At 40.3% G+C, this 25,000-nt stretch overlaps 1 protein-coding gene across 7 annotated transcripts in view; it reads left to right on the top strand.

Moving 5' to 3' along the window:
• ZNF536 (zinc finger protein 536) overlaps positions 1-25,000 on the top strand; it is a 427,243-nt gene that overhangs the window by 97,958 nt on the left and 304,285 nt on the right. The window contains exon 1 of one of the 7 annotated variants that reach the window (XM_054049388.1): positions 15,621-15,680. The exons of the other annotated variants lie outside the window; for them this stretch is intronic. The gene's annotated coding sequence lies outside the window, so the exon portion shown is untranslated. Of the gene's footprint in view, positions 1-15,620; positions 15,681-25,000 lie in introns of those variants that run through there. 7 annotated transcript variants of the gene reach the window in all.

Raw genomic sequence — 25,000 nt, 5'->3', positions numbered from 1 at the left:
AGAATCTGTCCCTAATGAAATAGGGAAACAGCGAGTGTGTATAAGAGAAGTTACTTGTCTGTGGGTTCCCCCAAGTAAAATTTACAGCAAGCTAAGTGAACCAAGTTTTTTTTTCCCACTGAAATGCTATCTTACTGAGCATGCAAAGTAATTTTTTTCGTCACCAGTTTCTTAATGAGTTTTCACATGCCTACTTAATGTGTGTGTATGACACTACAGTGACCTGATAGATTGTAATGGTTCCAGAGGAGCCATTCCAGGCTATTGGGCAAGTGATCTATGAATTAAAATTTCTTTAACCATTTTGAAGGAGCTATTGTGGTTTATTGTGTAGATGGCACCTGCCTTTTTAATATGTGGACTTATTGTGCATGCATGCCATTTGCATGGACCTGAGAAATTGTACTGCTGTGGAAGGAAATGTGAGAGGTGGGCCCAAGCAGCAAAATGAGGATGCAGGCAGATTTGAGTCTGGGATTTGAATTCTCTCCCACCAGAGTTGAAGGGTGTTTGCATCTGTGGTCTGGATTCAGGGGGTCAGGTTTGGGCTCATCTCTAGTCATCTCTGCCCTATTGAGAACAGTGACTTACAGAGTAAGAGCTAAATTCTAACCTAAAATCAGCACCACCGATCTCAGGAAAGTGCATGATCTCAGTTGATAGTGTAGCTGATAACTTCAGCACAGAACAATGTGGCTATATTACAGCTTGCTGTAATCAGCAGAGATCTCCTTTTGCTCATGACCAACATGTTTGTGCCGTCAGGTCTCCAAGGGAGTAGGTGAATGGTTGAGGAGTAAAAGGGACCACATGCACAACTTCTCCAAATGCCACCACCTTACACATGTGACCCATTGGCAGTGGAAGTTAGAGACTGGGGACCAGCTTGGGTGGTGGAGGCCTCGCTACGTACTCAGTAGAGAGTGGTCAGGAGGAAAGCCTTCTCTTATACAAGCACCAAGAGAATGGCTGTATCTTATTTGTCTAAGGATATACTAACTGAAGTATAGTGGATGAGTTCCTGGTATTGGATCATAAACACACTCCTCACATAATTTCTACATGTGCCTCACTCTTTACCCCCAAATCTTTACCTTATTATCCATTTATTGAAATATATTGTGGGAAAAGGTAGGAGCATCTTGTGGCATTGTATTTCTGGGAAATGAAACCAGGTCACGTACCTGGTTTGTGGTCCTGGCATGTTACAAACAGGCCTAGTGGTACAGTACAGCATTTTATTCCATTAATGCCTTTTGTTCCACTGAAATACATGCCACCAAATACTGCAGCCCCTACTGCTTTTTTTTAACAGCAGAACTTGTTTGTGACTTGACAGAGGGTCCAGCACATGATTAACATAATGGGCTTTGCCTTTTTTATGTTATGTGATTATGCTGAATAATTTTTTTAAGCGACAATGAATGTGCTTGGAGATATTTTAATTCCCAGTAAGTATTTTCTGGGAAACCACAATTTGCTGAACAACTAAGGAGCCTGTTCTGTGTTTGGCAGCTAGAACAGGGCACTATAAATAAAATGCATTTAAAGAAACCTAAGGGTAGCCTTACAGTTGGATCTAGTTATTGGTTGAGCATTTTCCAAGTGTTTCACTGGTGTCCATCTAGTAACTCCTCCCTATGCCAGATCTGCTAATGTGGATCTCCATTTCAAAATGAGTAGAACATAAGAGGAAATTGGCAAAGCTTGTGGCACACAGAGATTAGCGTTGATTTGGTATTTGTACTAAAGCCTCTACAAAGGGTATTTAACCCTAAACTTTTTTTTCATAAGCTTTGTCCATTCAGAAAGTATAGCAAGTGCAATTGCATAGCAAGGCAAAGCACTTAAGCATATGCATTGACATTGTCCAGACTTAAGCACAAGCTTAAAGTTAAGCACATGTGTTTGCTGACTCAGGGCCTTCATGTCAGTATTTATTTTCCCTTTGTTCCATGTGTATAAGTATTATTAACACCTTCATATGTAGCTAATTGTGAAGCTGTTGTAAATTTTCTGGTAAATACATAATTGAAAGTAACATTTCACATTTGTATTGCGCCTTCAGTGAATTTTATTGTTCATGTTTCAGGGTAGCAGCCGTGTTAGTCTGTATCCTCAAAAAGAACAGGAGTACTTGTGGCACCTTAGAGACTAACAAATTTATTAGAGCATAAGCTTTCATGGGCTACAACCAACTTCTTCGGATGTTTCACTCTATATGCATCCGAAGAAGTGGGTTGTAGCCCACGAAAGCTTATGCTCTAATAAATTTGTTAGTCTCTAAGGTGCCACAAGTACTCCTTTTTATTGTTCATGAACAATATGAAATTGACAGCTGTTGATTCTATCATATTATCCAGATCATAGGGGCAGTAGTGCAATGTTCCCCATTCGTTTAGCCCTCCTCCCCCCCCCCCAGTGGGGTTCAGTCGTGTACTGGAGGGGGTCACATTTAGGAGATTGGTATCTCCGACCATTAAATCCTTAGTTTCTCAGAAATTTTTGTTAATTAATGCCATTTGTTGTGTTGACTTTTGTGATTTACACATCTCTCAGGCTACTCTTCCTGCCTAGGCCTCTGAAGAGCCTTCAGTTAGTAATAATTTTAGAACACTGGGCTGGATATTCAGTGGTGACTTAGAGGTGAATTCTGTCCTATCTCCAGTGCCCTTAGCTATCCAGTTGCCTGTGTCAAATAGTCCCTATGTTCCCTGTATCAAAGATTTCTGATGTCACTATTGAAATTATGTCAAAAAATGTCATACCTAATGTCCATCACTGTAGAATGTTAGTAGAATCAAAGTTTGACAAAAAAAACACTTAAGGACAGATATTGAAAGTACTGTTCATCTCTCTCACTCCTCAAGTGCAAGTTATTGCTGCTTAGAAGCAGCTCTGAAATGTGTTAGGGTCGGCCATGAGAATCAAGGGTTCCTGATGCTCCTTCTTGCACCTTTCACTCATTGCAGGAGAATATCAAGTCCATTGACTTCAGTGGAATCTCTCAGGGAGTAAAGTAGTATGCAGGGTGAATAAGGGTAGCAGAAGCAGACCATTACTATATAAAACATCAGCAGACTTTACCAATCTCAGTTAACAGTGATCTTGAATCAAATCTCTCAGGTGCTCCAGAAAGTTCAGATATTGTGGATTTTCAAAAGTGCCATGGTTACTGGGCTGTCTGCACTGCTATGCTCTCTCTGGTCTCTCTGAATGCATCCTTCTAGTCTCAAGCCTTGTGCCTTTCCTGGCATGGATTCATGCGATTCTCCAATTCTGAGGCCTGGCCCTGGGCCTACAATACCCTGTGGATCAACTGTGCTTACCAAGCAGGTCTGATGGAGTTTGACACCTGTGGTTCTTCCTGTTGGGAATCTGACCAGTGGTAAATATAGTGACCAGACAGACTTCTGAAACCAATCTGTTGTTTAATTTCAAGAGTAGGAACAAGGCGTTTAGAGAAAAAGGATTTGAACACAACAGACAGGCATGTGGACTGTCTTACCTAAAGCCCTACCATTCTGTGATGGTGGCCTAGCTTAATACACCTCTACCCCGATATAACGCTGTCCTTGGGAGCCAAAAAATCTTACCGCGTTATAGGTGAAACTGCGTTATATCAAACTTGATTTGATCCGCCGGCGTGCGCAGCCCCGCCCCCCAGGAGCACTGCCTTACTGCATTATATCCGAATTCGGGTTATGTCGGGTTGCATTATATCGGGGTAGAGGTGTACCTCCACACAGATTCCTGTGTCAGCCTGGTTTCTGCAGACAGCTCCTGAACAACTGCTATAGTCCTTTTGATTTTCTGGTTCCCTGGCCATGGCCCTGGTTGTCAAATGCAGTTCTGTAAGATGCCTCGAGCCAGGAGGTAGAATCTTCACTGCTAATGATTCAAGTATCGTCTCTTAGCAGCCCTTGTGTAGTTACGGAGTGGCTTATCTTGAACTATTCTGTTTCCTTCCTGCTTGTTTTCGTTGCCCCTTTAATAAACCAAACCAACATACTCATACAGTGAACATACCAATAGCCCGGTCAACACGGTATTCATAAATTATTAGAGCAGCTCCATGTCCTTCATGCTCAGTGCTGGCCTAAGGGCTGAAGTCAATGGGAGCAGAGTTAGGTCAGCGCTGAGCACTTCTGAAAATCCCACCTCATCTGTCTTATGGATCAACTGGCTAGGCTCCTAAATATGTGTTTATATTACTAAACCAATGTCTTGCCTTTCAAAAGTGATGAGCATCCAGTGTCTCTTAAATGAACAGACTAAGACGATAGGATCATTTTGCATACAATGAATGGGCAATATACTGTCCTCCTGCGTTAAAACCCACCGTCGGATAAAACACGTGCTTGAAACTCTGTAAGATAGCACATGTTGACTCATTGGCAAATTGCCTCCTTTAGGGGATCTGTTGGGAGCTTTGTGCAACCTGGACCATCTCTCCCCCACACCTGGGCTTTCCTTTGATTGTCTGGCCACCCCCTTCCTTAAGAACCCTGCTGGTGCTGGTTATGGCCTCCTCACAGGTGCTGTCTGTGAGGGAGTAGACAACACACAGAGGAGTTATGGCTGGTCCTGCCTGCAGTAACTTCCATGAGTATTTGTGCTTAAAATTCTGAACCTCCCGGAGTGGAACATGCCATGGAGAATGGCTGTGTCTCTGTCCGCCTCTTTTAACATCTCACATGCCAAACTGTGCAATCCCCACAGTGTTGAGTTTGAGCTGAGAACCTACCTTCCTTCCACTCATTTTAGGGCTTCTCTGCCTCAGACTGTTCTCTGTACCATGTATTGGAGGGGAGCACATGATCGTAAATTTGTATTAGGATAGCTATAAAATGTAAAGCCTCATAACAATGCATTGAGTTAATAGCCTTCAGTGCAACAATAAAGACAGTGAAGTTTGTTACTATATACAATCTTAACATGTTTTTCTCTCCTTTCCCTTTAGTTTAAATTTCCATTTCTCATTTTGCAACTATACCATGCAGAAAATACCAGTGCAAGTATAATAATTTAATGGTATTTACTAATATAAATATTTGCTTTTGCAAAGCAGTGTTACACAAAGTTCCTGAACTGCAGTCTAAGCAACTGTTGGAATGTTTGAGGTAAGGAACCTGACCTTTGTGAAAATCAACTTAATGAAAACAGGGTTTCCACTGTTTGTAACTTGTGTCTGTACCGGCCTCGGAATGGCAGGACAGTAAGCAACACACACATTGTTACTTTTGTATTCCAATTGGAAGTTCTTGTCATATGTAATTACACTGATAAGTGAAAATATTTTACATGAATTTCAGCGTATTCCTGCAAAGCTTGAAACAGACAGTTTGCAAAAGATAAGGGAAAATAAATTGAATGAGACCTTCATTAAACTAAATTTTACGAGTCACAAAACCTCTGTAAAGAAGAGTATCTTGATTTAGTTTTGTCCTAAAATACAGGTGGAGTTGTTAGCCATATGCTGAAAGTGCAGGGAAGGGAGAGGGAAAAACATATTTGAAATAATCCTGGTTTCCAGAACAATGTCATTTATCCTCCAACTGCCCACATATTTAGTTGCCACTTATTAATGTTTTAAGTGTTTTAATTTATCATGCACCTGAGACTATTGTGTATTTTCTGTATTGCTACAGTTGTTACTCAAGTGACATCCACTTTTAAGATATGATCAAACCAACTTTCTTAGTTGGACCGAGGAAAATCAAAGACACATCAAAGAATAAAATTTAGCAGTCTTTCCCTCACTTAAAGCTTTTTTCAGATCATAGACAAATATACGGGTGCCTCCTAAAATAGTACACCCTGCCACAAGTTTATTCTTGAGAGCTAAGGAATGTACATGCTATAGGCAGGTGAGTATTTATATTAGGCTCCTGTGCAGTCTGGAACTGGAGAATAGTAGAATTTATCAGAGGTGGGATTGTAGTGGGGACATGCAGTGAAGATGCACTTTATTATTCATGAGGCTGTTTCCCTTATTTTTTTTATTTTTATTTTTTTGTTGTAATGATTTTTGTTGTAAGGGGTCTTGTACTGATTTAATTTTTTTCTTAGCAAAGTAGTTCCACTTAGCTAATTTATTTTTCAGCTTTAAAACATCAGCATTTTATAGATCTGAATTTCACAATGTGTGGATGATTGCTACGTACAATTTGCAAAATTGTGATTAACCAGCCCTGCTTCGAGTCAGTTCTGCCTAATTCACAAAAGGCTTCCAAGAATAGTCTGCACAAAATTCAGTTTGCAAATTGCAGGGCAGATTTTAGAGGGCAGTTTAAAGAATGAAGTCCTAAGGGTTTTATCTATATTTATATCTCTTGTTAAACCAAACTCTTATGTAAATGTTACAATCTGTAAATAATAAGCCAAGCAGCTTTCTTAAAGGAAAGATTGCATCTATATTTTTTGAGATTTAGCAAAATTATTAACCTACACAGTAGATTAATATACAAGTATCTTTGGAAACAACTAATACTACCCTGGGTCTTCAGCTGTGTTTTATGGATATTTAAAGGTTTAAAAATACATAGACCTTTCATTTTGCAGTAAAAATGGTCTCAAATTGAAAAACACTGTCCTTAGTGATGGCTTGAAAACATGGAGATAGCTTTTGTATACTTTTACTTTTTATAGCCATTAATGTTGCAGTAAATCTTGTATTATTGTATACAGTCTAGATTATTCTTCATTCTTTTGCCTTTGGACAGGAAAGAAATTACTGGCTTCCATCAGTGTTATTGGCAATCCCCATATTCTGACATCTGTTCCTTTCTAAACATTTTACCAACCTTGATGAAATGTAGTTTAGTGTTAGAAGCTGACTTGAAGAAAAAATTGGATGATAAAAAAATAACATTGATTAAACACCAGAAGTAATTTAACCAATGACTATCAATATTTTGATGGCCACTGCAGTATATTTCAGAAAAGCTAGACATCTTATAGAAATTTTAATCATATTTAATCTTTGAATTAAGCTGAATAAATGAATTCTCATTTTTTTAAACAGAAGTATGAGAGCCTAATTTCAGTCAATTTTAATCAAACTCTTTGGACTCTGTTCTAAGGAATATGTTGGGCATATTTTACAGTTTTTGTGCCATGTGCTTGTCCCAACTAAAAACTTGCTCGATTAATATTTTTAATACACAGCACTGACTTCATTCATCACTCCAGTGTTTCAAGGGAGTTACACCAGCGTAACACTGCAATCATGCAGTGGTGAATCAGGTACTTGGAATGCCCAAGTGGTATGATCCAAAAAAGGTGATATCAGAAACACGGCAGGTGTGTACCCAAAAGATTAGACTGGTGCCAGCTTCTTTAGCCTCCAAAGAGTAGTATATTGCATATACGCTATTTGTAATGAATTGTTAGAGCATGTACATTAGTTTGTTAAACTAAAGGAAGATACAATATAATATAACCACAAATGAAGTGTATGCATCTTTCTCTCTCTCTCTCTCTCTCTCTCTCACACACACACGATTTTGCATATGCGGTTGGATTTTCAAATTTGCTCAACATTGGCCTGGTTCTGCTTCCATTGAAATCAATGGGAGTTTTACCACTGACTTCAGTAGGAGCAGAGTTTGGCCAATACTAAACGAATTTGAAAATCACACCCATTATGAGGCAGATCTTCCACTCCAAATCCAGCTGTGGATATGAACACACAGACATACTGCAGTGCATATGTACCATTTCCGGGCCAAATGTGAAGTTGCAGCTCCTGATGACTTCAGTTAGTGCCACGTGGGCATTCAAGAACAGAACTTAGCCTCTGACTATTGGATCTGGTAGGATTCTAAAGCCTTTAATGGCTTGTATTCTTTTGACTACTTCAACCCAAGCTATGCAGATTCCACTGCTGCTGCTGGCCTATTTACAGTGTTTGTGATTTGTCGAGTTTTTGTTTGTTTTCATTTTCTTTCTTTATAGAAAATTTTCATTTGAAGGAAAAAACATTTCCCTAATGTGGGTGCATTAGAGAAGACTTTTCATGCTTGCTATGAAAAATGTTTTCCTCTCATTTCCCAAAAGTCATGCTATTGGGTGGCAGAATCTGAGCGGACTAGGTATGTGGATTGTAAATTTAGCTTTTGCAATCTACTTGTCTGTGCTAATAATAATAATTCACACTTTTCATCCATGCCTCTCTCAACACGCTTTACAAACATTAATGAACACTCTCCGTTCTTCTGTGAAGGATATTTAGTGTAAAGCTGGTTGGAACATTTTTGATGAAATTTCATTTTGTTGCAATATGCTGTTTTGTGGAGGTGTATCCATGTCCATTAATTTTTTGGTGGTGGAAAGGGAAGGCAGAAAATCTCACGCTCTATAGCCTAGTGGCTAAGGAATGGCTGGGAAGGGGGTGACCCCTTTGGGTTCAAGCCTATGCTCTTCCTGACTCAGAGTGAGCTGGGATGAAAAATGGTGCTCTGAATTAGGAAGAGTAGGGACTTGAACTAAGTTTTCCACATCTAAAGACATTCACCTACCTACCAGGAGACAGCCAGACATACGTACCCCCAAAAGCTCTGATTTTTGTTCCAAAATCATACATTTCAATGCAATTCTGTGTCTTAAAAACCTCCAGAAGGTTTTGTTTTCATTACAATGTGGAACAAAACTAAATTTTAAATCCTTGAAAGCATCTGTGAAACAGAATTATCATCCTCTGATCAGCCCTAATGTTTAGTATTCCTAATTTATGGACAGGGAAACTGAGGAACAGAGAGATTTGCCCACGATCACACGGTAAATCAGCAGCCATGCCTGGAATAGGATTCAGGATCCCTGACTACCCAGGCCTGTGTTATAATCAGTAGATACACTCCTTTCCTCATGTTGCCCATAGTGCCTGAGATCCTTCTCATGCCACCTCACATACAGTCTCAAAGCTGTTGATGTTGCTTAGATATCTGTACAGACTATTAGTAGGAACCATCTAAATATCTAACAGATGTATACATTCACTCTGGGATTAATGCATTCTGGACACAGACCCATCATCCTCACACCTCTTCACAATCCCATTATATTTTTTTCACTTGCTCATATGGCATACACCTGTGACATGCTGGCAATGCACGTGCAGTGCAAGAGACCCTCAGGTTCAAAGCCATCCTTGCATCTTTGTTCTCTTATGCATGAACCTATTTGAGTTTTTTTTTTCTGAGCATTCAGAAGGCTTGTGTGCGCTGTTACTTCTTTAAAATCCCACTATGACCCATGAATATGCTGAATGTAAAAGCAGAAACAAAGCAAGCAGAACGAAATAAATAGACGCGGAGAAACAAAGTAAGAAAAAACATTGGCAGCCCTTGTGCCAGCCAATATTACTTCTTGTTTTTTATTGCAAACCTGTATACTAACAATAGACCACCACCCCACGCAGCTGGGTGTGTGAATTGAAGGTTCACTGAATGCTGTGAGTTTTCCAAATGTAGCACAATTATAAGAACACCTGCACTAAAGAACTTTGCACTGAATTTTTTGCAATGTTCACATTCCTCAATTTCTTTCTTGTTCTAATTTCTGCTCAGAAAAAAAGTAACTTACAGCATAGGTTTCAGTCATAGGACTTGATCTTACAAGGTGCTAAGGACCTCTTATGAAGTCAGTGGAATTTGAGGGCCATATTGGGTCCTATAATGGAAGGAGGCAATTCAGCTTCCAAAGCCAGATCTGCTAATGCATGCAAATCCTGACCAGCAGCCTGTTGTTCTGATCCTGGACCTTCATTGAGAAACTCGTGTATCGGTAGATAATAACAGCAACGACAACAAAAATCCAAAGAAAAATAATAATAGTTTGCAAATCTAAGGCTGATGAACATATTATTTCTTGTAACATTTTTTGAAAGTATTCAGCATTGCTGTTTAATTATTGTTTAATGAACAGATATACCCAATCAGTAATGGCAAAAGTGAGGGACTTTTTGGAAGGGAATATCATTTACGACCTTATTATTACTGTTGTTGTTGTTACCTATTACTGTGGCTCCTCTAATGAAACAGGACTTCATTGTGCCCCAGACATGGGCCAGGACCCCATTGGGCTAGGTGCTGGACATATACAGAATAAAAAAGATGGTCTCTGCCCCAAAGGGCTTACAATCTAAGTATGAACCATGAATCTTAAACTCATGAATATGAATAGAAAAGGGGCATCGCAGTTAAAATCTGAACTTCCTTTTCTGTCAGTTTGTTAGCAGAGTAGTTGACAGCCTTGGCCCAGGCTTTAGAGAACTTTTCTCCCACACTGATTCCAGAATTTGGGGCTTACTCCCACCCAAATATCTAGATCAGTGGTTCCCAAACTTGTTCCGCCGCTTGTGCAGGGAAAGCCCCTGGTGGGCTGGGCCGGTTTGCGTACCTACCGCGTCCGCAGGTTCGGCCGATCACGGCTCCCAGTGGCCGCGGTTCGCTGCTCCAGGCCAATGGGAGCTGCTGGAAGCGGCACGGGCCAAGGGACGTACTGGCTGCTGCTTCCAGCAGCTCCCATTGACCTGGAGCAGCGAACCGCGGCCACTGAACCGCGATCGGCCGAACCTGCGGACGTGGCAGGTAAATAAACCGGCCCAACCCGCCAGTGGCTTTCCCTGCACGAGCGGCGGAACAAGTTTGGGAACCACTGCTCTAGAGATTTATGTTCATAACTCCTATTAATACTAAGGGCTTGTCCTCACAGGGTGTGTGTGAGTTGTAGAGTAGTCTTAAGTGTTGCACTCTAAATGCCCAAATAGACCCTCCTGGTGTGAACTAAAACTTACCTAGTTTGCATTGATACACTTCCCTTTCAAACAGGACTATGTTAATACAAACCTTTTAGTTTCTGCCATGAGGGTCTACATAGGGCAGTTAGAGCACAACACTTTAGAGCATTTTCTGTAAGAATGGCTCTGCAGGGTCAGGCCAGTGCTCCATCCTGCCTAGATGTCTTCCAGAAGTGGCCAATGCCACATGCTTCAGAGGGAATGAACAGAACAGGGCAATTATCGAGTGATCCAGTCCATGTCATTCACTCCTAGCTTCTGCAAGTTAGAGCATGGGGTTGAATCCCTGGCCATCTTGGCTAATAGCCATTGATGGACCTATCCTCCATAAACTTATCTAATTCTTTTTGAACCTAGTTATTGGTGGCCTTCATAATGAGTTCAAGGGGACTGTGCATTGTGTGAAGTAGTACTTCCTTTTGTTTTAAATCTGATGCCTATTAATTTCATTGGGTGACCCCTGGCTCTCATGTTATGGGAGGGAGTAAATAACACTTTTACTCCACACCATTCATGATTTTTATAGACCCCTATCCTAGCTGCCCTGAGTCATCTCTTTCCCAAGCTGAAAAGTCCCAGTGTTTTTAATCTCTCCTCACCTGGAGATTTTTGTTGCCCTTTTTCTGTACCTTTTCCAATTCTAATATAGCATTTTTTGAGATGGGGCAACCAGAACTGCACGCAGTATTCAAGATGTGGGCCTACCATGGATTTATATAGATATTTTCTGTCTTTACAGTTCACTCCCCCGTAGTCAGGACTGTATGTCATGTAGACAAGCCCTAAATCTCACTGCACATAGAGATGAGAATATATCCCTTTTTTACTCTATTACTCCAAATGGAAAATGTTGGTGACCATCCAGGCCAGCAATGTATAGCCTGTCATCTTAGCCATGTGTTATTTTGATACAGTGCTATGAATGCATTATGTCTTTGTGATAATTTACATTTTCCATTTCATTTTCTCATCCAAGATTAGGACCTAGTCCAGGATAAACTTGTCTCTGTGGCTTTGGGGAATACAGAAGCTCAGTGACTCACCCAAGCTTTTGCAGCTTCAGAGGCTACTCACTATTTCAAGGGGGCAGACCCTCTTAGAGTGAGACATAGGGAGGCAAAGCCAATTCTGAGCTCACGTGGCTGCCAAATCCTACCTTCCTTCCTGAAGATGGAACCTGGGACACTCCTGTGACCATCCACCTTGTATTCATGTGCATACTCAGTGGGATATTGGGGAAAGAGGGCTTGATCGAAGATTACTTCAACTCCCATTGATTTCTCTTCACTGGGAACTGGATCAAGTTTAAGAACACTTAAAAGGTTCATTTTCTATCAGGAAGAGAAGAGCAGGCCCAGTGGACCAAATAGCCCTTTCAGCGATTGGGAGAAGGAGAGAGTCTCACAGCAGCAGTGGGGTCTCCTCTTAATTATCATTTCCAAATTATTAGCAGCAGGAATCTTTTCCCCTCTTCCATGCAGTAGCTGGGGTGTGGAAGAGACTGATGCACTCCAGAGACTGTGTAATGTTTAGGCTGCCTAAATCTCATTGCTGCCCATTGGTTGCTGGATTAAATCAGTGCTTTTCATTGAAAGGTGCACCTTCCACCAAAGGGTGCTGGAGCTAAAGGCGCTGGGGGTGCAGCAGCACCTCCTGGCTTGAAGTGGTTCCTATCATATAGAGGGTTTAAAATTTTGTTCAATGGTTTCCAGCACCCCCCACTATAAAAATTGTTCCAGCACTGCTGCTTCCACCTGATCTAGGGGTTGCCTAGTATTGGATTGCAGGACATCTCCTTCATAGATGATGATGTGTCTTCAAGAGCCATCCAAAGTAGTGGTTTTTTTTTTTAACAAAGGCTTGAAGAAAATATTTCTAAAGGCCAAAGCCAACCAATCTGACGTGTTCTGCCTGTACTAAAGTGGGAACCATATGTGTATTTTGGGTGTGAACATGTGTGCAATGCAGCTTTGTCCACATGCCAGTATGTATGTGTCTTTGCATAAACCTAATCTTTTTGTTGCCAAATTACACACACAATTTGAACCCCGGGTTAGACGTAAAATCATAGGTTCATGATATTTTTTCCATGTGTAGTGTTCTTTGTTTACAACCAAAATCCTCTAAAGATTAAACTTTAAAAGACTGTGTGATTTAATGGATTTAGGGTCAGATTCTAACCTTCCGTCTGAGGCAGGCATGGCTTCAAAATTCAATAGTGATCAATGATTGTTTCAGTAATGGAGCAATGACCACCCACCATTGTTCTGTGCTCGTATCTATGCCTGGACTGCAAAAAGGGATGGGTGTACTATTCAAATGAATGTAAAACTGAATAAGAAGAGACAGAGATGTACACCAACACAGAGCAAAAGGGAATTTCTCTGCCATTGTAGTGTAATGTACTACACTCATGATCGTCCAGGAATCTCTTAGAAAAAACTTGACATAAAGCAGTGTGCTATGTCAAGGCTGCTTTTATGCCCCAGCACTGCAGAAGGATAAGATGGAAGGTTCTGCTTGCATGAATCCCTTTGCAGGATCGTGGCTTAAGTTAGCAACTCTTCCGCCACATAGATCAATGTGGAGTGAAGTGCTTTTTATAAAGAGAGCAGACATTCAAATATATCATGTGGACTTTAGCACTTCTTAGTGTTTCAATTATAAAGTTATGTTTTTCCAGTGCATTCTCCAAGATTTTGACTAGTTTATATTTTGTTTTATAGGCACTAGCGTCTCTATTCATTTCTGCTCTTTAAAAAAATCAGCACATTCTTATTATAAGTTTGGGATCAAATCCTGGGGGCTGCTTTGCTCCTCTCTGGTGATCCAAAGCAACCATAAAGCAGGAACTGGAACCTGGAAAATTCCTATCTCCAAGGGAATCCTTGGGTAGTGTGGGGCTGCTATAGCCGTTATGTGCCTATCCCTTCCTAGCTCAGGGGACAAGGTGGGCGGAAGTGGCTATCCTTGGCTGATGGACTGGCCCCTTGAGGCTTCTGGCAGACATCTGAAGCAGCTAGAACAGTTCTGAGGTTTGGCCTACTGTACCCGGAGGATTGGGTCAGAAGTTGAACAAACTCAGAATGGGTGGGGGGAGTGTGAAAATTGCTGGTGGCCTATGGTCAAATCTGCACCTTCCTCTTCAGCTGTGCTGAGTTTTCAGGATGTGGGCCTTAAATGGTAAGTTCTTTGCGGGTGAAAACTATGCCATCCTACAGTTCCTAGCACATTGTGGGTGTTAATGCTGTATAAATGTAAGTCAAATAACACTTCAGGCTGAAGGGATGTTGCGGTGAAAGAGCTGTCTGGAGTCTGTTTAATGGGTTCCCTTCTCCTCCCCCCCACCTCCTTTGCCACCACAGTCTTGCTAGTGAGAGATATAGCAAAATGCTTGCCACGAATAATTTATTGTATAATATCCTTTGCAAATTCCTGCTATGACTTGATGATCAGTTATTTTTCAAGGAAAGTGGGGTGTTTCCAGTGCCTGTGTTTTAATTTCACTTATAATTATCTCCACATAAGTCTTCAATTTTGGATCTTGAATTGGATACACATGCACACTGACTTGCATGGAAAAGATCAGTGACAAAAATCACATGACATTTCCATACTGTAATTATTTTCTGAATCAGGCCAAGAGTCTTTGGGAGTTCTGGAAAATGTACATAAAGCTGTTTTGTGTTTATCTACAGGACTTACAGCTTAATTCAGGTTTTTATGTGCATGGGTAAATCCTTCTAAATGGAGAAAGCTTCCTAGAAAGTTTTCATAGTACCATCTTTCACGGTAGCACAGGGTGGTGTCTTGAAACATTAGAACCTTAAAAGGGACACCATGAACTTGAAATCTAGTGTGAAAAGGTCTGTAATTAGTTTTAGTTCCTATACCAGCTCTTGAGTCCTCTTGGTTTTATAATCACATTCTCCTATTCTTAAAAAAAAAGAAAAAAAAGAAAAAAAAAGAGAACAACCCACATAAAGAGCAGGACAAATAGATTCATACACGGTACAGAGGGAATGGGTGAAACTCAGTATACATAAAGTGCTGTTTTGCACACAAACTACATGTACAAAAAAACAGAGAAATGCTTTTTCCCTCTAATGTTTTGGATATTAGAATCTTAGGTGTTATTTTGTACTATGTAAAAAATGTTCAGAAAGATGTGTGATTTTTAAGTTGCCCTTTATTATCTTGGCACATCACCACAAGAAACTTGGAATTTTCATGCACCCTACATGCATTAAATAATAATCTGTGTTTCCAAAAAGCAGTAGGTCCTACACTGCTCATCATGAACACATTGGGGACAGGACAATAAAGAATATGAATAAAGATGATAAAAGGTGGCAATATAAATAACTTATCATTTTGAAGAGAATAAAGAAATGTCAGAAAAGTTGATATATAAATTACAATTTCTCTCACCTTCCCCATAGCTTAAACTTATGTACTGGGCTGAGCCTGCCCTCCCATTTTACATACGCTAGACCTGTGTGAACTCTTTCCATTCTGGTGTGTACCAAAGCAGTGAATTTTCTTGTCCTTCCGGTTTATGCACAAATTCCAAGCCATACATCCATAAGCAGTTTGCATTAATACACGTGCAAAATCCTGGTTTCACATTTTCCAACAAACCTAAGCTCTTGCAGTTGTGGTTCATTGTGAACCAAGAGGTGTTGCCTGTGAGTTCAAGCAATCCTATTGTTTCTAATGTGCAGCCCAGGCACTACTGAATCTAACCTGTGCACTGTGCAGGGTCACAGGACTACGTTGGCAAATCAGTTCTTAACAAACTAATGAAGACAAGCAGCAGAAGCAGCAGCAGCGCTGGCCTTCTCCACAGCAGGGTTCCACAGATGTTTCAGATAACACAGTGAGTTTCGCTGACAAAATACGTATGTAATATATAAAATTAAAATAATGGGAATTGAAAGAAAAAACAGGGGCACTCCAACCCACCCATGTGAAGCTGATTTTTATTTATAAATGAGCAGCTGAATACAACTGTTGTTCAGCTACACAGAAACAAAAATAAATACTAAGAAGAAACAGACTGAGCTGGATCAGAGACCTAGGACTGAAATTCTCTCTTCTTTCCTCCCTCTGCCATCTGAGCCCCGGAATAGTACACTTGGTTCCAGATCTTGAGCTGATGTATATCTGTGTAGTTCCATTGTATTGAGCTCTGCTGACTTACGTCAGCTGAGGATCTGGCCACAGGGATGGATGGAGTGAACTGTATTGTGAAAATTTTCTTTTGTAAACCTAGGGAACAACTTGGTCAGGTAGAGTAATAAAATAGTAGCTGAAGGAATTACAGAGGTGGCCCTTAATCTTGTTTCAGAGTAGCAGCCGTGTTAGTCTGTATCCGCAAAAAGAACAGGAGTACTTGTGGCACCTTAGAGACTAACAAATTTCTCACACTTCTTATCAAACTGACTGTACTGGGCTAGCTTGATTATCACTTCAAAAGTTTTTTTTCTCTTACTTAATTGGCCTCTCAGAGTTGGTAAGACAACTCCCACCTGTTTATGCTCTCTGTATGTGTGTATATATATATCTCCTCAATATTTATTCCACTCTGTATGCATCCTTAATCTTGTGATACAATTGGGCAGGTTTCTGCTGCTTCAGTGATGTAAAGTTCTGCCCTTAAATCAAGGGATCTTCCCCATGGAGGATTTAGTTCAGAGATGAGGAATCTTTGGGTGGTATATTGCTGATGTAGCTGCTCCAACACCACAGATGTTCTGGTGGAAGGCGGCTGGAGAAAAGGGAGCATAGACAGGGATCCATCCTGATCCCCCCACAACCAGAAAGTTCCCTTGGAGCCATTGTCCGCCAGGATACATTATAGCAGCCCTTAAGATGTTCTGATTTTATGTTGGGGGCCAGCCCAGCAACATATTTGCCCCAAGATCAGGGAAGCACATCGCAAGGGGCCTTAAAGTCACCTTTGTACCTTCCCCACCCTTGAACTGTGCTGCTGAATGTTCCTTGGGCACACCTCAAGAGCTAGACAAGAGTGTGTATTGTGTAGGCCTCTTTTGAGGAATAATGTACTATTGGGCTCAGTGTGATGGGACAGGAAACACATATTAGATATATTACTAAATTTATCCTAGTAAAACTGGGAGATACGTTAGTCAGGTCAGATATAAAGTGAAAGTAAGACAGTTCCCAGAGGAATTGTGGAAGGCAATGTATTTACTAGGCCACTGTATGACAGAGTCACAGAGAAACAGGGGCTTAGACTAGGAAAAATCCCACCTCCACCCTAAGCTGAATCAGAGTGGTCAGATGAAATGCAGCCCTTTCCTCTGAAAAAATAGTTGTTGAGTGGGGCTGACCATCTTAATGACCTGGGACTGGTTTAGCCAATTGGGGCAAAGGAGATGTATTGTATGATTTCCATCATGCTACCCACCCTAAGAAACCAGACTTGAACTCCAAATGCAGTAACCACAGGGTTGAGGCTCTGTATGTATATTTGTGTATGGATTGCGCTATCAGTACCAAATCTATATGATCAGTGTGCATTTAGTTACAGCTGGAAAAACTACTGTATTGTGATAGCCTGGTGTTGTAAAGTGGTTAAGGTCCCTTGGGACTCTTGACAGGGTGTTTTGATTTTGGCCCTCCATTGTATGTATCTACGTATGTACCACATTCGGAATACGAGGTTGTTTCAGTTATGAGGATGAAGGGTGTGCATTACCTACAGTGAAATCTCATGACCAACAAAAATGAGTTGCCAAATGTAGGTAACCTTTTTTTTTTTTTAATAGTAGGTTCTGAAAACAGGGCATATAAAGGCAGGGGTCGCCTATTGCATTTTTTTAAATAGAGAAAATAAAACTAAAATTACCCTGCATTTTTTTATGAGCAGTCTCTCATGATCGAAGTCCACCTTGGACACAGAGTCACCAAGCAGCCCATAAGATATCTTTATTCAGCCCAATCAGAGACTTTGTATGTAACTCAAAAGACCAGAATAGAGTCCTTATTGAACAAGGTTAGAAAGGATAGAAACAATCGGCTTATATCAAGTATTTTTACTTCATAGGAATGTGGTTCTGCTTGCTGAAAACGTATCTTTTGCATGGAATACAAGCATAATCCTGTGCCTACTTTGCCCTTAGAGTAAAAGTATGCTTAATAGCAATTTCAGAAAAGAATCTATTTAAAGCCTGTTGAGCAGAATATCCACTTATAGATGGAAACTATAAGTGAATAATGTTAATGGAGTTCTGTTTTGTAAAACGCATAGGACAACTAATAGAATCAAGCTATTATAAAAGTGGATGATTGAATTACATTTAAGAGAGTCCCTAATTTATTACCTTTGAAAATAGTTTTTAGAGCTGTCTGCTTGATGGGTTTTTGTAAATTCCAGGCTTTCTTCATGCAAAAAGTTTTCAGGAGTCTCACCTCATGCACTATATTAGAGTCAGATCACTTTTTGTGCTGTTATAAGTTCTAAGAGGCATATCAGTATTTCCACTAAAATACAAATGTTCAAGGGGCTAATTACTGCAGACAGAATCACTCCTAGGAAAAACTTACCACATTTGCAAAGTCTTAGTCTGGGAGTAAATTTGGGCCCCTAGTTCGGAACATAGAATTTTCACACCACATAGGATGAGTCTAGTGGTCCATCCTGTTGGGTGTCCTGTCTCTGACAGTGTCCAGCACTAGATGCTGCAGAGGAAGGTAAAACATCCCTGTAATGGTCAGTTATAAAATACCCTTCTCAAAAGTCGAAGTTTGTTCCTATTTCCCATCATTAGGTGGTTGGTTTGTTCTCTGGAAAATGAGAATTTATACCTCTTTTATTTTTCCCTATGTAACAGTACTGTAGTTGTTCAGGTTATCCATATAACTATAATTTTATTAATGTTGCCAAGCTCTTGGGCTCAGTGATATCTTGCGCCAGCATGTGCCACAGATTAACAATGCAGTGTGTAAAAATAATTTTTAAAATGTTTCTTTTTATCAGGTTTAATATGTTGCCTTTCCATTTCCTTGGCTATCCCTTTCTTCTTGTATTCTGTGAGAGGGCAAAGAGGAGACCCTGACTGACCTTCGGTACGCTGTTCAATATTGTAGGCAGAGCTGCTTGTAGTTAAGATCGCCTGACACTTCCCATTATAAAACGCTATAATAAATTTGATATCTCATTTCTTAATACCATCCCAAACTTTTCTGCTTGGGGGCTGTGCCTGGGTGGTGCCACTCATTGCCACTCAAAAGGGGCAAAGAGAGGGGTGGCCTGTGCTTCCTTTCACTTGCACAAGCATATATGGGAGCACCAGGTGCACCCTGTTAAGAGCTGTAGCTGCAGGAGAGAGCTGTGAAGCTTCAGGAGGCCTTGCACTTCCCTGTAGCACAATAGCTCTCCGAGCTCTTGCTTGGGCGGTGTAGTTCCATGCTGCCCCAAATATGGGGGCACTGGTTCATACGCACAAGTGATCCCCTTGCGCCAAATTTCAGAGAACACAAAACTGAATTTGCTAGTTTAGAAAAAGCTTCATTTGTTTTATTTTTTGCAAAGATAGATTTAGCGAGATAGAACATAACATCCCATAAATCATGTTTGTGGGTCAAGTTAATCTGTGCAATAGACCTCTTCCTACTCCTAGTGCTGTAGGACCAGGGTCAATAGACATACAGCACATGTGTATAGTCAGAGGTAGACCAGAAGAAAAGTTAGAATTCTGTGGTAAATTGCATTTACACGTCTGCATTTTATACCTTTAAGTCATATTAAAGTGAAACTGCACTATGGATCCCACCACAGGCAACCTCTTGTCTTAAACATCCACTTAAAAGTATCCCCATGTGGCGCCTGATATAATTTATCTTGACCTTTAGTTAAAGACCACCTATATTAGGTCACCAGTTTTTGCTGCTCCATATGGTGGTCGCTTAACACAGGTTTAAGTGTAAACACAAAGTACAGTGTTTCAGTGACACAAAAGCAGGGAACCCAGTCTATTAGAGCCAGGAAATTCAAAACAGAGGGTGATATTCTGTCTGTAACTTACCACAAATGCTACAGTGTTGTGTACACAGTTGGTCTTAATCTTAATTTTTTTGTGACTCTTGCTGGTTTGATACTATAGCTTTCATGTGGTTTAACTAAGATTTTCTTGTTGGTGTTTTATCGATACTCTTCTAAAAATGAAATTATACTATTGTTCAGTATGCTTGGCAATGCGCAAGGTGTAAGGAAAGACTTTGTCCCTGCCACAAGGAACTTACAATCTAAGTACATTTAGTGGAAATATCCTTTGAAGCAGTGGGGTGGTTTTCTTAATGGGAATGAAAGAATGTCCAGGCAAATACCTTATAGCCCTCAATTCATTTTCCTGTGAAATTTTCTAATGCCTTTAGTTTTCCCTCACCCCTATTTCCAGTTATCAGATATAGAATCTTGACAAATTATTGTTAATTGCATAGTAAAGAGAACAGTATTGTTGGCCCCAAAACAGATTACAATGTTTTATTACAGAATTTTCATAGACCACAAACCACTATCTCTACCAGTTATAACAAAGTTTAGCTTCAAAAAGCTGCTAAAAAGCATGTATTGAGTAATAACTCGTGCTCTTACAGTAAGTGGTTCAAAAGCAAATCTGGCTAGTTCATTGTAGTTGTGCTCATAGACACACCCATGCAAAGTGAGGTGAGAAGGTGTGCACAGAAAGGGCTGTGTTTCCAACACTGACCTCTGTTTATGGGTGCTAATCACTGTGACTCCAATTATTTGTGGCTGCAGTTGAGGTTAATTGAACATCTTGACTCCTGATTTGTAGGCACAGTCATGTACCTAGACATCCAGTTTGACTGTGCCCCCATTCATCTGTGTCTGCGTAACCCGCTATTCAGTGTGTACTACATGTTCACATCTTTACTTGATCCATAGAGGATATGAGTCCCTCAGCAGCAGCTAGGGGACTTATTTCTTTAGCTCAAGCTGTAGAAAGCCCATGTTTGAGCTCTGGAGATCTCTGGTTCAGTCCCAAAGATGGAGATTATTACACCCACAAAATGGCAAGCACAAAAACTGAGTCCTGGTAAAGGATAGTTGAAAATGTGGTCAGATTTTCTTATTACCAAGACAATCTTCTCTTCTTATAAATCCTCATGAAGATGTTGGAATAGTTTTCTTTTCTTTTCTTTTCTTTTCTTTTCTTTTCTTTTCTTTTCTTTTCTTTTCTTTTCTTTTCTTTTCACAAAACCTCTAGCCATTTAACTTGTATATCCTGTTGCACCTGATCAGCATTTCACATGGCATATTCACGCACAAAAATATATTAGAAGAGTTCAGGTTGTGACACAAGCCACCAAAATAAATCAAGGGGTGCTAAGGTGAACATGTGTTTTATGTAATCCTATATTTTTCAAATGTCCTTCAATTCCTACAACAAAAGGGAAGCCTTCCAGTACATCTCTGGTGAATTTAGGAGATGTGCTGGACTTCCAACTTTTGCCTCTAAATATGATTATATCAGGATGTATTAAAGATTGGAAAGTTTGTATCAGTGTGTACTCGTTTATGTGGTATTTTCATTAAGACCAGTATTGGCCAGCATAGAAGCTAACATTACTGAATAGGTTGAATAGTACACTTTTTCTGTAACTTTCTTGCTTCTGTTTTTTCTGTTTGCACCCTCCCCCCCCCCCCCGCCTCCCAAAAAATAGCCTGAGCCATGAAGTTTAGATCGAAATACAAACTTTCCCAGAGTTTTGGGGTGTTCTAATCTAGGGAAATCTAGTAGTGCCAAATTTCATCTCCAAATCTGAACTTTCCCAAAGTTTAGTGTGTTTGTAAGGCATACATAAAAACTGTGTGAGCTCATCCAGGTTTGGCCCTGGGTGTGTTCGGCTACATACATGCTATGAGCTAGTGGTGGGATTCTCTGCTCATGTACACATACTAGGGTAGCTCTGGTAGAAGAAACCCGAGTATAAATAGCAGCATAGTTGTGGTAGCACAGGGAGCAGGAGCGGGGCATGGCTGAGCTGAGTAGATACCAACTGGTTTCAGGCAGGTCTGTACTCAGCATGGCGAAGCTATGCTGCTGTTACCCATGCCGTCATGGCTACACTGCTGTCTATACTTCTGCTAGCTCATTGAGAGCTAGCTTGAGGATGTGCACATGAGCAAGGGATTCAGACCCCTAGCTTGTAGCATAGGTGAACCCTTCATTGTGACTGAATCAGGTTCTAGTGTAACTCTCTAGGAAACAGGGATTCAGTAGGATTCTTCCAGAGTTGAACCCCAAACTCATTAAAATATTACAATAAAGTAATTAATGCACATGGCCACTAGACACTCTTAAAATGTAAATTTCACAGCTGTAAGAAATTAGATTTGTTTAAAAATAACAGAAGGCCCAAGTACAAATTATGGAGTAAGTGCCTATAAAATTTCAAACTTGGTTTTAAGGCACAGCTAATTTTTTTTACTAGTTCATTTGCTTTAGCACTGGTATTCAGAGACAGATCCATTTCTCTTTGCCTTTAGGTATATACTACTTTGGTGCCAATTTGCCTCTAAACTGGTGGTCAGACAGACACCAGAGTGGAATCAATTAGTCAATGGTTTTCTCTCATCAGGTGAAGGGGCTAGAGTGCAAGGAAATATTTTCAATGAACCTCAGTCCCCTCTGAACTATATCTTGTGTTCAGTGTTTGATGGGTTTGCAAACTACAGCATGTGATTGCAAAGTTCAGTGAACACTTGTCTGAGTTATTTGCACAGCTGGGAAGATAGGTAACTTTCAGCCCCACAACGCATGTCAGCTCTATGTTAATAAGCCTTGGGAACACCCCTTTGTCACCTTATGTAAAAGCACGAGGGCCTGGGCTTTCCTGCAATGGGTAGGTGGCAAGTTGGTCAAACTCAAACCTCCAAGCAAACCTGCAGGGATTCATTTGCTTCTGAGCCCGGAGAACAACACACTAGAGAGTTCGTTCAGCCTTAGATAGCACTTGATCTCTGGGTATTGTGCATGGGAGGCACTTGAACTAGTTTCCTCAAAGCCCATAAAAAGTTGGTGAGGAAAAGGGAACCTCCTTTTGTCTAAACCAGTAGAAGCCATGCTAGGCTTGTTTCATCAGCAGATTGTGACTTATGGGCTTGCTCCTGCTCCACCGAAGTCAGTGACAAAACTCCCTTCATCATCTGGCCCTATATGCCTTACGTTTTTCCTGCCATTTCAAAATATGCTCACAGAGCCAAAACCCCTCTCATCACCTATTCTTGTGTCCAAGACAGAAGGCCAAGGCCATGAGCTTGAGCACCGTCCCTCTTTACTGAGTAGACTGAATGACAGGGCAGAGCATGGACTCTCTTGGACCTCACTCACATATATGGTGCTACAACTGCCTCTTTGCAGGCCAACTTGTAGCATAGTATATTAAATGGTGGGAGGGAAGAATATGAAGCAGAGTGTGTATCAGATGAGCCATGCTGAGGATCCACTGCAAATCTATATTATGTGCGTAAGTAGACAAAGTTCAGATTATGGCCTCCTAATGTTATTTTCATGCTATTGTTTTAAAACATAATTATAAATCAAATTGCATTTGAGAAGTGAAGCTGACAATAGTGAGCTGAAACACTGTAAGGGCTGCTTCAAAAATAGCTCCTTTCAAACATTATTAGTAGTTAGAGAAAGAAAAGTATAGGTTGATCAGCCAGATTTTGCTATACCATTTGTATTTGAGATATGAGAATTTAAGTATTCGGATGTTCGTATGGTCTCTGGTGCTATAGCTCAAGGTCTTTCTTCTTCACCCAGGGGCTGCTTTTCCAGAGTTTTGGTTCATTACTTTAGGCTTAAGCAGGAGGTATGTCAGTTTTCCACATTGCTTCATTTTAGCTGCTACTTTCCTCTCTCTCTTCCCATTCCTTACCATAATTATTTGTCTAAGCAGGAAACCTTTATTCTGGAAAGAATAACAGACATCTTGGGAAGAGTGATGTTGGGTGTCTCAGTTTTTGGGTGGCCAACTTGAGACACTTAGGTGTGAAAAATGCTGAGCACTAGAAATTCCCATTTCATTTGATGGGAACTACTCATGTGGGTAAAACTATGCATGTGCTTATGTGTTAGCTGGACTGTGATCCAGGAATGATACAACTAGTAAAACCTAGGCTTTATAAAGAGTAAAAATAATCAGTTAAGTCAATATAGGTAACATTTCTAATACCCTTACAATTCATACAGTTGCTTTAAAAAGGTGGGAGGGGCAGGGGAGTTATATAAAAAATCATATTAGGCTCCCCAGCAACTTGGACTAAAAAGTAACTAATCGACCAATAAATATAGAACTCCACTTTTCAACAGGCCGTTACAAAGACTTGAACTACTTGGCTATGACCTATAGTACGGATTATTGTATCTACCTTATGGGGGTTTTTACTCACGAAAGCTTATGCCCAAATAAATCTGTTAGTCTTTAAGGTGCCACCAGACTCCTTGTTACCTTATGGGTAGTTGTTGTTAGATCTGAACTAACAGTTAATAGTGGATCATGTATTTACATTTTGCTTTTTTCCTCATTTGTGAGAATGTCCAATTTATTTGTTCAACTATTTGCAACTTTCTTCAATAAATAATTCTTGGATTGTAGATTGTTCACAAATTTAGAATATTTACAAATCATTCCATCATGGCTGTCTACCTAAATCACCTTGTTTTTTCTTTTCACTGATTGGATGAGTTGTGCAATTACCCGATACTGTGCAAAATGCAAACTGTGAATATTACCACTGAATATACCACTCAGATTTTTTTGCTGTGTTACTCAGTTACTTAAGTTATCCATTTAGGAACAGAAGCAGTACCACATGACCTCTTTAACTAACCAACACACTGCAAATTCAGAATTGTATATTCAAATGTACACTTTTGTTCGTTGTTGATGGCTTATGTAAGTCAAATATGGGTATTTCTGTCTGCTGATTGGGTGGCTCATGTAATTAAACAATACGGTATGAATTGCAAATTGAAAATGAAATTTGAAATCAGCAAATATTCAAGCATTTGACCTAAAGATTCATTGTAAGGAAGTATTACTGTTGATGACATTTAGGCACTCCCAACTTAGCAGAGAAACAAAAAGGAAAAGTGAACAGTCAAAGGCTGCCAACACTATTAAATTTGCTTTTGAATTTGA

The sequence above is a fragment of the Malaclemys terrapin genome, chromosome 14 (genome assembly GCF_027887155.1).
Source record: "Malaclemys terrapin pileata isolate rMalTer1 chromosome 14, rMalTer1.hap1, whole genome shotgun sequence".
Lineage (NCBI taxonomy): Eukaryota > Metazoa > Chordata > Testudines > Emydidae > Malaclemys > Malaclemys terrapin.
The sequence above is the reverse complement of the archived record's forward strand: the minus strand, read 5'-3'. Positions and strand labels throughout refer to the sequence as shown.